This window comes from Artemia sp. Qi Xiang Cuo, chromosome 4, assembly GCF_049724085.1.
Source record: "Artemia sp. Qi Xiang Cuo chromosome 4, ASM4972408v1, whole genome shotgun sequence".
Taxonomy (NCBI): Eukaryota; Metazoa; Arthropoda; class Branchiopoda; order Anostraca; family Artemiidae; genus Artemia; species Artemia sp. Qi Xiang Cuo.
Window position 1 is genome coordinate 17,603,454 of NC_142797.1, and position 13,473 is coordinate 17,616,926.

Below are 13,473 nucleotides of genomic sequence, written 5' to 3' on the forward strand. Positions count from 1 at the left end.
TGATTCACTCTGATATTTTTGGTGAAAAAATGTGTAATGGGGGGTTGGACCAGAGCTCAGACAAAGCCTTCAGGGGACTGAACACTTCCTCAAAGGCAGGCAGCGACCAAGCCGGCACTTAAGCGGATGGAGGCTGGATAACATTAAATCTACACTTGAAAATTAATGCTTTGCGCAACGAAAAATAAATTATAAATAAAACAGCGGAAAAAAAGTTAATGCTGAATTGTTGATAAAAAACGGCCCTCCTTCCCTCAAAGAAGCTCCCTTCTCCCCTGGAGTCCTCTCCCCTGATTGTCCCTCAAATCGCGCGTGTTATTGTTTTTATTTTATTCTTTTATAACCCATTTCATATTTTCCCCATTTGCATTGGCCTGTCTGAAAACAATCTATTTTATTTAGCGGCTATTAATGTGTTCTGCATTTGCACCTAATTACAACCTAATATTTTCGCTAGCTAATTTTGAAAAGAGCATTGTTTCACTTCTAAGAAAATGATATAACTTTTCAACATTATTAGATATCATATATGTTATCTAAGAAATGATGCATAAATGTTTCATATACACCCAGACTATAGAAACAATGAACTTTCCAACGTTTCGTGAGCGTCTGCAAAGTGTTTTTAGCCAAGAATTTTAGCAGGACGGTCAAAATGTGCTTTGACGATAATGGTTTCAAAGTGTATAATTTTAAAGTGTTGGTTCTTTTAATATGGATTTATTGATGGATGTTTGCATGAATAGCTGGTGCACTAAGGTTCGTAAATAGAAATAGTTATAATGAGGAAACATTTTAGGTCACGGGGGGACTTTAAAAAAAATGGGGTAGCATTCTAAATAGCATATTTGATAATGTAAGGTAGAAAGTAACAGAATTGGATGTTCATACCATTCGCTTGTCTAAATCTTGAAAGACGAGGTCAATGTTAACGTTCTACTAACTTTTTTCTTACACATTTTTATCTCTTAATTTGAGCCTCAATATTGAAAATTGGGGGGGGGGGTGTGTCCTCAAAAAGTTGGAATTGTGGGAAGGGGTCTTCCGGGCTTGGAAGAGGTGGCCTATGGAGGTTGAGGTCCATTTTGGTTAGAGTCATTGATGGTTCATACTCATAATTATTTCACTAATCCAATATTGTGTACTTGTCTTTTAAAGAGACCACAGAGTTTCACCAAAATCATCCTCTAAAATGTCTCAAAATATTTCACCCAAAAAATCCCTACAATGTCGATTAATTTGTTTCGCCCAAATAATCCCCTAAAAGTAATTTCTGAATGTTCCTTTGTTTCGGCATCCTTTTGCGATGTAAGAGAAACCTTATGACATAGAAATAGGTGCCAATGATCCTGTCCGGTTAGACACTCTTATTCAGCAATCATGTAGACTTCTGTCTGTATCCAAGAAACATCAAACAAGTTGACCTACAAATAGAACTATGAAACAACATCATATAACCATCAAACAGAACAGAACTATGAAAAAAACATCAAACAAGTTGACCAACAAACGGAACTATGAAACAACATCATATAACCATCAAACAGAACAGAACTATGAAAAAAAACATCAAATAAGTTGACCAACAAACAGAAATATGAAACAACATCAAATCATCAACCATGAATAAGCATCAAACCATATAACCAACAAACCATAACCATGAATAAATTATGTAAGCTTCAGACCTCCTGAAGGGTTCCTACTCACATCGTTCGTAATTTATCTTAACTATGTTCAGCCTGCAAGTGTAAAATTTCTTAATCGCTAACCAACGCTTAGGAACGCTTTGTTTTTTTGAATAATGACCTTGCCACATCATAGTCACATCTTTCGATAAAGAAAGCCAAATATCATGAATGGCATGGCAAATTTCTTGATTTTAGCGTCACATTTGTATTTAAAAAGAAAAAATTAAAATTCCAAGAAATTGATTTAAAGAGTTTGTACCAATAGTAATTTGTCTCCAACTCTTCTCTACTAACACTAAGTCTTCTTAATTCTTGTCAGTTTCCTCCCCCAGATACAAAAACCGCTGTTCTATGTTTCCATATTTTCTAGTTTTAAAAATTCTACCTTAAGCCTTGACTCTGGTTGGTCAGTCAGGAAATTTATTTTTGAAAGTTGAAAAATGTTCATCTCGAGAAATTACGAACGGCGAACGTAATAGGTGCTGTAGTCGTTCGTAATTTTGATTTTATTGACAAGTGGGATTATAATGTGGCAGGGGCATAATATAACTGATGCGCGGTATTAATAAAAATCGTTGTGAAAATGTGGACAAACTATGTCTTTAGTTGCATAAAATGGGTTGTTTCATTTTGTTTCCGGAGGCGGCTGTGAACTTCATTATCATTGTGTATTTCTTTTATTAGTCAGATATCACGCGAGACACATATTTGTTACGGTCAAAGGACATAAAACTAGATATTTTTATGACCACATTTCTCTCATATATCGTAATAACAATTGACCCATAGCGTGTAATAAGCCAAGGGTCGTTGGCGTACTATGCACTAGATTAGTTATACCATAGAGGTCAATTACATGTTTTTGGCCTAATCTATTTCCGTAAATATATTCTGAGCGTACGTTTGTTAAAGAGAGTCTAATTTCATATCTGTACTGAGTAGTGTCTTGTATATTCCTGGACTTTGTAAATAAACCATATTTTGTACAACTACTGACTTTGCGTCATTATCAAATAAATGGTTATATTGTGAGCACCATTAGATGAACTAATCCCTTACCAAAGCAAGTCTCACAATCTGGTGTCAGAAGTGTTTCTTAAGTTTGGTGTAGCCTCTCTCACAAACTGGTCTCACAAAAACTTCAACTTGAATTTGAAACCCAGCTCATCAGACGCAAACAAGTAAAACGCCATCATAGCCAGAGAAAAACATCATTACAAGACATATAACCAGCAGAGAACATACCATCACCACAAAAGCGATTACAAAGACAATCCATATTCATCAAGGATCTTCATCGCCTCCAGCATTAAGAAGGAAAACTAAGAAAACGTCAAGTGCAAAACCCTTCCGGAAGAAAGAACAACCATTCAAGCCAACACAAGAAAGAAATAGAGGAACGCTCAAAAACGTACGTGTGAGCCTATCCACCTGTTTTAGTGTGCATAGGAAAATATTTAGAGCGTATTTACCCAATCATGCATTTGTTTTATCTTTTTGGAACTAATCGTTAAGCCTTTTATTTCTATCATTAACATCGTGTCAGAGCTTAATCCTAAATCACCAAATTTTGACAAAATAAAATCAAAAGCATTTATCATGCAGCAGCAACAGCGTAACATAGAGATACCAAGTACTTTTGACCCAACAACTGATGAATAAGATTCAGAAAAGGTCATGATTCAGAAAGGTTTCATGAAATAATCCTTTGGGAGACAGCCGCATTAAATTACTACCTACAAATAACATCTAAAGACACAAATCAAGCAACCCCGATATCCCAACAAACAAATTCTGATTCTTTTTCGATAAGAGCAACCACTGATTTAGGATCCCTAATTACACCTTTAACAGAGCCCTATCAAATAAACGAGTTTATTAGCCAGCTAAGACGCATCAAAAGTACTTTAAATTGGCCAGATAAACAAGCGGTAGTGACAGCGGGAATGCTCATTAAAAGCAAATTTTCTAGTTTTTTTGACAATTTAGATAAAGAAACTCTAACCTTAGAAACACTAAAGAGAAAACTTCTAGAAGTATTTTCTCCTCCAAGAAGCCCTGGTCAAATTTTACAGGATCTGATCGGGTGTAAACAATCCTCTGAGGAAACAGTTTACCAATTTTTCAAGAGGGTATAAAGAACAGCAAAAGCATACGCAAATTCAATGGGTTATGGCGATGGTTTATGAGACGCTGCCGTCAAGCCATTAACTTTACACACATTTAGAGAAGGTTTACGTACAACGTTCAGTAAAGTCCTAATGGAAAATGATGATAATATAAATGACTTGGAGGACGCATTTAGAATCGCTAGTGTTGGAACCCTTGGTCCCAGTTTTGTCAGATAAATTTCCCTCCCAGGTTCATTTCTTAGGGCCCCGTCATTATTTTCCTTCTTTAAATAATAAATATTAATTTTCCTATTGTTTTCTTTGACGCCATTTTGGTTCTTTTTAACTGCGTACGTGCTTAATTGACCACGAGGGAAAAAAGTGTGCAGTTAGGGAGATTTGCCAGTATGGGAGGAGCTCTGGGATTGGCTGGAAAGAGTTTTTACCACCCCTAGTAACCCCGCCGCGTGCTGCGGCTAGCCCAAATCCATTTTTAGTTAGTTCATTTTATACTCGTGACTGTGAAATATAGTAAGCCTTTTTCTATGTACTCTTTTTAATTGTTCAGCTTAGGGCGAATCTAAAAGAGTTAATTAGAAATCTTATCGGTAAACTTTGGCTTTAAATGTGGCCATAGACCATCCGATCACGTTAGTATAAAGGAACCATTGGAGTAATCGTGGAAATCCCACTAATTTGGGGCCAAAGAGGGATCGTCCTCCTCCAGTAAGTGGCATAGCAACTCTTTGCGCCATTTTTGCCTTGAAAAGTGGTGACCCCGCACAAAGAACCTCCAATAACTGCTGGCAGCGAGTTAAGGTCCTATCAGTAAATCTGATAATTAAAGGAATTCCGCGATTTTGAAGAGACAGGGTGATTTAGCCTACAAATGTAGCCTATTCTAGTTACAGAAGCTATATATAGAAATCGTAAGGAGAAAATTTTTATCTGATCTGTGCCTAGTCGGATAATAATAGATAATAAAATTTAATAATCAATAAATCACACAAATAATTAACTTGAGAGATAAGGGAGGCTGAGCCCCCAACAGATAATCGACAAATTTAAAGAAAGTAATTTTTCACGAAAGAATAAAAAGAAATAGGCTATTGATAAAAGAATTTTCATTTGAACGAAAGCCGTTAAATAAACCTTAAAATAATGGTGGACAAACGAAGAATTCAGACAAGATCTCCCGCGGTAAAACAAAAATCGGATTCAGACACACAATTATTTGCGACTCCCTCTGGAAGTAGGCCTACCCTAAGAAAAACACTATCAGATAGAACCATATATCACTCAACAGGTGAAATAGACATTTCCGGTACATGCGAATAGGATATCTTCAAACCAAAATCAGTAATAGAGAGATCCCCGGTACGAACCCGAGAAGAAGAGAAAAATCTAAAACAAATGCAGAAAGAATTACTCGCTGATAGAGAAGACCGAACAAAAGAAACAGTGGCGATAATACACGAGGAAAAATTATTACAAGAAAAAACGGGTATAACAAAACAAACTCACCCTTCAAAGAAGGTACAAAAAGTAGGGGAGTTGCGGAGAGAAGAAAATATTATACAACGGGTAGACTCAGAAAATGAATTAAGAGAATATAATGACGGTGAGATTCAGAGTAGGCCAAGTAGCAGGAGTAGTAGAAGCTCAATTTCGAGTAGAAGCTCGCGAAAGAGTACTCAAGTAAATACAACGCAACAAATATTAAATTTCTTGAGAGATATAGAGATAGCCAGAGAACGAAAGGAGGATGCAGATAGAAAAGAGAGAAAGAGAGAAGGAGAGGATAGATAGAGAACTAAAAGAAGAGGCTGATAGGATGGCCAGAGGGAAAAAGGAAGAGGCTGATAGGATAGCCAGAGAAAAAAAGGAGGAGGCAGACAGAGAGGAAAGGAAATACATAATGGAAATGATTGCAGGAATAAATTACCAAGAGCCTCAGAAATCGTATACAATATAAATAATGCTGGCAGTAAATCTTAAACAAATTAAAGAAAATGAAGATTTACATTTTTACAAACAAAATATTGAAAAAACGTTGGGATTAAGCCGATCATTAAGATAACGTTTGGTGACGAGAATAAAGCCGCTTCTTGACTACGAGACACAACGTTCACAGAAAGCATTACCAATTGAATGCTCAAAAGATTCTGAAAGGCTAAAACAAGCCATGTTTTAAAAATTTCAACTCGCCCCCGAGCACTTTCAAAGAAGGTTTAGAAGCGAAAGAAAACGAGACGACGAAACATATAAAGAACACGGGTACAAATTGAAAGATATGTGTTTAAAATGGCTAGAGATAGAAAACTATACAATATTAGAAGACCCGGAAGAAATAAAAGATAAGATAACGGGAATAGTTAATAAAACAGCAATGGAACAATTCTTAGAAAATACCTATCCAAATATGAGGATGTACTTAAAAGAGAAAAACCCACAAACAATTGAAGAAATGGCCGAATTAGCAGACAGGCACACTGAAATTAAAAGGGAGGCATTCCCACAAAAACCAAGGTTAGGAGGAAATGGTAGAAAAGAATACCCGTACACAGAAAATAAAAAGAATGCTAGCCAAATATGGCAAACACAAGGAGAAGTAACATGCTACCACTGTAACTTGGGCGGCCACTATAGCACCAATTGCCCAAATAAAGACGGTAGAAAATACAGCCAAAAACAGGAACAGTATGACGTTACCTGTTATAACTGTAATAAACGAGGGAATTATGCCTCAGATTGCCGTAGCGCGAAAAAAAATTACGACAATAATTACAGAACAAGGGAAGATGGGGCAAACGGAAGACAGGACAATCCGAGAAATGATAGATCCCGAGATAATTGGAAAAAATCTCAAACGTATAAGAGAACCGCATGGGTTAAAAGCCCTGAGAATATGAAAACTTGCGCATGTGCAGAATCACACAAAGTATGTGGCGAACAAAATGGTAAATCGGTAGAAACAGTTATTGATTCCTGCAGCGACCAAACCTATGTACGGGAAGACTTGATAAAGAAAACCGACATAAATTACAAAAATAAAGTGGCATCGCTATGCTACTAAGGAGAAGAACATAAATGTCCGACAGCTCAGGTCATAATAGAATTAGCCAATAAAGAGGGAAATACGGGTTAAAAAGAATTAAAAGTAGGGGTTGTACCTACTCTTCCAGCAGACGTTTTATTAGGGGGAGACTTCGTAAATACCTAAAACTTCATTGAACTATATTAAACCTTAAGTAAAAAAAGATTAAATGTGGTGACACGTAGTAAAGAAAAAAATAAAAGGGCGGCTGTGCCCCCACTAATTAAAATGATGATCGGAATATACAAGACTCACTTCAGTTTAAAGACTAGATATTCATAAAAAATACAAAACCAATAAAACCTAAAACCAAAAGACGGGCGGATAAAAAGGAATATAACCAAAAACAAGAGAAATTCTCGACCGTAGAAAAAGAACCAGAAAGGACTGAAGAGTAGCGAACTGAAACACTCGGAATAACTTCCCAAAATTTCGCAAAACGACAACCCCCCGAGAAAGACAAAAGGAAAATAAAAAAAGAACTACAGAATCAAAAAAATCAGCAATCTAAAAAGTTTTCCAATAATATAAATTTACTTTACAAAATAATGGAGACTGGGAAAAACTCTCAAAAACTACAACTGTAGTTCAAACAGGTATTAATTAAAGCGGTAATAAATTTGGCTCACTCAAGCCCAACGGGGGGACACATGGGATCCCAAAGAACAAGAGATAGAGTCTTGCAGCGTTTTTGGTGGAAAGTTTTAAAAAAAGATATCAACTTTTGTAAAAGATGCAAAGATTATCAATTAGTTGCATACAAAAAACCAAATGAAAAAGTTCCAATGAAAAAAAATTTCATTCGGCAAACCATTTGAGAGAATTTCAATGGACATTGTAGGTCCACTTCCGAAGTCTAGCGCGGGAAACAGATTCATTTTAGTTATTAACGATCTGGCTACGAGATGCCCAGAAGCTATCCCAATGCCAACAGTAAAATCACCAAAAGTCGCAGAAGAATTAGCGAAATATGTCTCGCGTCACGGAATCCCAAAGAAAATTTTAACAGATAATGGAACCAATTTTATATCGACATACATCCGAAAATTATACGAAATTATCGGTATTAAACAAGTATTAACTACTCCATTCCATCCTCAGACAAATGGAGTGACAGAAAGATTTAACGGAACCCTAATTAGTATGTTGAGACACTTTTGTAAGAGATGATGTAAAACAATGGGACAAAATGCTTCCGTATGTCCTTTTTGCATACAGAGAAACTCCACACCCAGCTACCGGGTTCTCGCCATTTGAATTACTATATGGGACAAACCCTAGGGGGGTATTAGATATTTTAAAGGAATCATGGGAGAATGATGAAAAAAATGAAGAAACAGTGATAACCCACTTGCTATCACTACGAGAAAAACTGCATAAAAACCATGAAATTGCAAAACAAGCACAGGGGAAATATGCAGACAAAACAAAAAGATGGTACGATAAATCCGCCCGAATGCGTGAATTCAAAGGAAGGGGAGGAAGTCCTCATTTTATTACCGGACGGAAATAATAAATTGGAAGTTAGATGGAAGGGACCGTTTAAGGTAAAAAAGAAAATGAATGATGTAAATTATATGATAGAATTAGATGGAGCGAGAAAAAAGGAAGAAGTTTACCATGTGAATTTACTGAGGAAATTTAATAAGGAAATTGAAAATGAATACCTCAAGGGTCCGTATCCGCACTGTCTTATGACTTCGACCTAAGGACATGACAAGAAGAGCACCCTGGTGAGCATAAAATACCTAGTAAAAGCACATATAAACGCCATTGGCGGGGATGCGGTAAAAACATGTCTAAGCCAAGCTTTGAAACCCCAATTAAATAAGTTATTTACGAAATTTGCAGACGCATTAACAGACCAAATCGAAAGAACAGAAAATGTAGTACATAGGATACTATTAAAGGACAAGAGACCAATAAAACAATACCCATACCGAATACCGGAAGCAAAAAGAAAAGAAATGAAAGAAGAAATTGACCGAATGCTCGAGTTAGGGGTGATAGAACCATCAATTTCAGAATTTGCAGCACCAGTCGTATTAGTCCCGAAGAAAGATGGCTCCATTAGATTTTGCGCAGACTACAGAAAACTCAATAACATTTCCGAATCAGACGCGTACCCAATACCAAGGATGGATGAAATTCTAGAGTCAGTTGGCTCCGCAAAATTTATATCAATTTTAGACTTGAGAAGGGGATGTTGGCAAGTAAAAATGGACCCAGATGATTCAGCCAAAACGGCCTTTATTACTTCATTTGGGTTGTACCAATTTAGGTATATGCCAGTCGGAATAAAAGGGGCACCAGCAACATTCCAAAGGCTAGTAGATTATATTTTAGATTCCTTACCCTATACAAGAGCCTACTTGGATGATATTATAGTATTTTCGAACTCGTTCAAGGAACATCTAATCCATATGGAACAAGTATTAACCAGGCTGAGGAGAGCAGGACTAACTTTGAATGTAGAAAAATGTAAATTAGTACAAACACAGACAGAATACCTGGGACACAAAATAGGAAACGGTATCATAGCCCCATTAAGGGAAAAAACAGAAAAAATTAGAAACGCGGCAGTTCCGACCACAAAGAAAAAGTTCGGTCATTTTTGGGGTTGGCAGGATATTATCAAAAATTCATACCAAATTTTGCAACGGAGTTAACACCTTTGACGGAGTTAACAAAAAAGGGGGCCGTAGACCCCATTAAATGGTCACAAATTGAACAAAATGCATTTGATACACTGAAAGATGCTCTTTGTAGCGAGATGATACTGAAAAATCCAGATTTTTCCTTACTATTTGTGCTACAAACTGACAGTTCAGATTACAGATTAGGGGCAGTTTTATCCCAAAATTTTGAAGATGGGGAACATCCAATCACATTTATATCCAGAAAATTATCAAAAGCAGAATTAAATTATAGCACAATAGAAAAAGAATGCCTTGCAATAATTTATGCGGTCAAAAAACTAGACTATTATTTATATGGACGTAAATTTAAAATTATAACGGATCACAACCCATTGAAGTGGCTGAATATAATGAAGCCAGATACCCAACGATTAGCACGGTGGGCCCTGTGCTTACAAGAATATGATTTCGAAATAAAATCAAGACCGGGGGCAGATAACGGAAATGCTGACGGCATGTCCCGATTGTGAGAAAAAAAAAAAAAATATAAGTTAATTTAGGCGGGCTGTGCCTACCTAATACCATGTATATATATGAAAAAGATAGTAATTGCATATTTTCTCCATTAAATAGATGTCAATATTTTGGGGTAAGCGTCTCCCGACGGAGAAGGAGGTCAAGGAAGCGTTCATGACACAGGACATTGGATGCCTCAAAAATTGGACGAGGCCGGAAATGATACCGATGGTAGACCAGAAACAAAAGCAACCCGTAATAATGCCAGACCGAGTAGTAATGGGGGGACCCATTGTAGGGTACACAGTATTGAAAGCCGACATTGTCGCGTGGAAAATCACACCTCCAGAGGAAAGGCTTGTTGAACTGGCGAAACACCTGCACCGAAGCGGAAACCATGTAGCGGTGAAGGAAATGTTTCACCGCATAAAGGAATATGTACATGTTCAAAGCCTTAATCAAATCTTAAAGGAATCGGTGGAGGGGTGTGGCTGTTCGGCATGGAAAGACGAATCCCTTCGAAAACGCCATCTACCGTCCCATCACAAAGGGAAAAGAGAGGTAGGGACCCAAGCCAGGGCAGATACAAGCAGATCCCAAAACCCTCCGCCGCATCCACAAGAAATAAAGACACGTCAGACTGGACGGGGGGGCTGTGCCTGACCGTCCGTCGTTATTAGGGCTTTCCTCGACATTTTCGTTAACCGTCAGGAGACTCCCGAGGAAGACATTCTAGAATTATTTCCGACGGAGGAGGAAGAGAGGATGCTGAAAGATGAGGAAAACTTTATAGTACCCCATACTACTCGGCAGGGCAGAAACCCTCGCACGGCAGGAGCTCTCAGGAAGAAATGAACCTGGAAGACCAGAGGAGAGAAAAAGGAAATTTAGTGTTTATTTTAATATTGTGTTTGAATTTCCAGCCAATCTAACGGGGATGTGGGCCATTTATCTTAGGGGGGAGGTGTTGGAACCCTTGGTCCCAGTTTTGTCAGATAAATGTCCCTCACAGATTCATTTCTTTGGGCCCCTTCATTATTTTCCTTCTTTAAATAATAAATATCAATTTTCCTATTATTTTCTTTGACGCCATTTTGGGTCCTTTTAACTGCGTACGTGCTTAATTGACCACGAGGGAAAAAAGTGCGCAGTTAGGGAAATTGGCCAGTATGGGAGGAGCTCTGGGATTGGCTGGAAAGAGTTTTTACCACCCCTAGTAACCCCGCCGCGTGCTGCGGCTAGCCCAAATCCATTTTTAGTTAGTTCATTTTATACTCGTGACTGTGAAATATAGTAAGCCTTTTTCTATGTACTCTTTTTAACTTTTCAGCTTAGGGCGAATCTAAAAGAGTTATTTAGAAATCTTATCGGTAAACTTTGGCTTTAAATGTGGCCATAGACCATTCAATCACGTTAGTATAAAGGAACCATTGGAGTAAGTAGTATGTACATATAGAATTTGCCCAGACATATAGCAATCTCCATGTTATTTGCCTAGACATATAGCAATCTCCATGTTATTTGCCTAGACATTCCATGGCACCTTTCCATGGCAGATTACCAGACTGATTATTGCTATTGATGTCAATTGAATATGGAATTATACAAAACCTACCAGACAGGTTTCCGGGCCAACCAGGTATGTTTCTGGGCCAACCAGACAATTTTCTGGGTCAACTCCAAGTTTCTGGGCCTTTATGTTCCATGGCACCTTTCCATGGCAGATTACCAAACGAGTTAATTGGCAGTGTATAATGTAGTCAAGCATGTTTTTGAGAGTTTGATCGTAATAATATAATTTAAAGCAAACAGGTTTTTTTTCTGTTTTTGTTGTCAATTGCACAATGAATGTACGTCATGAGTTCACATGTACATTCTTAAAAAGTATCCTCTCACATAGCATTATACTTTGGGTAGACTATGTTCCTTCCTTTGCTATTTGGGATTACATTATATGTAAAATGATAGCTCATTTGTATTAAGCTAACTCAATTTGCGAAAAGGTATTCCATTTGCACAACTCTGCTTTGATTGAATTGTCGCCGACAATGGGTCGAAAATTATATGTAATCACTGCTAAGCCTTTTGTTATTGCTAGGGGATTACCAATTCACTTCTTAGTGTTAACTGACAGAGTTCCAAATACGAACACTTTGAAAAGCAGACAGGTTTTTTTTTTGTTATTAAAAAATTGGACACCATAATCAGATTTATTTGATCGACATTTCAAAAGGGGTAATGAGATTCGCAAATTGGAGACTATGAACGATATTAATTAATGTTTTGAATAATAGGAGTGTGAATGATTCTAATTAGTGATTGGATTGTATGAAGGGGGAGAAAAAAAAAGGATTAAACTGATTAGCAGTTAAGGTAACCCCGAAGGAGTCAATTTTGGAGGGAAAACCAAAAATACTCATAATCGAAAATAAATGAGATCTGCCTCAAGGGGACGGCTCAGTGGCCCTTTGTTCCCCCATTTCTGAGGGCACGGGAGGGGGGGGGTCAATTTTGGAGGGAAAACCAAAAATACTCAGAATCGAAAATAAATGAGATCGCCTAATGAGATCGCCTGAGAATGCCTAAAGGGGAAGAAGCGTGAAACTATTGCAGTTTCTATAATAATGAATGAATTTCAAAATAAAATTTAATTTTCATTGAATACTTTTCATTGAAACTTAAAATACGCTAAAAGATGGTCCCCATGAAACTATTGCAGTTTCTATAAGAATGAACGAATTTTAAAATCAATTTAATTTTCATTGAATACTTTTCATTTAAGCTTAAAATACGCTAAAAGATGGTTCCCGTGAAATTATTGCAGTTTCTATAAAAATGAATGATTTTCAGAATCAAATTTAATTTTCATTGAATGCTTTTCATTTAAATTTAAAATACGCTAAAAGATGGTTCTCGTGAAGTTATTGCAGCTTATATAAACAAGAAAGAATTTCAAAATAAAATATTATTTTCATTGAATGCTTTTCATTTAGTCTTAAATTACGCTAAAAGATGGTTCCCATGAAACTATTGCAGTTTCTATAAAAATGAACGATTTTCAAAATTAAATTTAATTTTCATTGAATACTTTTCATTTAATCTTAAAATAAACTAAAAGATGGTTTTCTTGAAACTATTGCAGTTTCTATATAAATAAATGATTTTCAAAATCGAATTTAATTTTCATTGAATACTTTTCATTTATGCATAAAACACGCCACTACATCGATAATATAAATTTAATTTTCAATGAAACATTTTCATTTAAGCTTAAAATAAGCAACAAGATGGTCCCATGAAAATATTGCAGTTTATATAAGAATGAACCAATTTCAAGATCAAATTTAATTTTCATTGAATTCTTTTCATTTAAACTTAAAATACTCTAAAAGATGGTTCTCGTGAAAATTTTGCAGTTT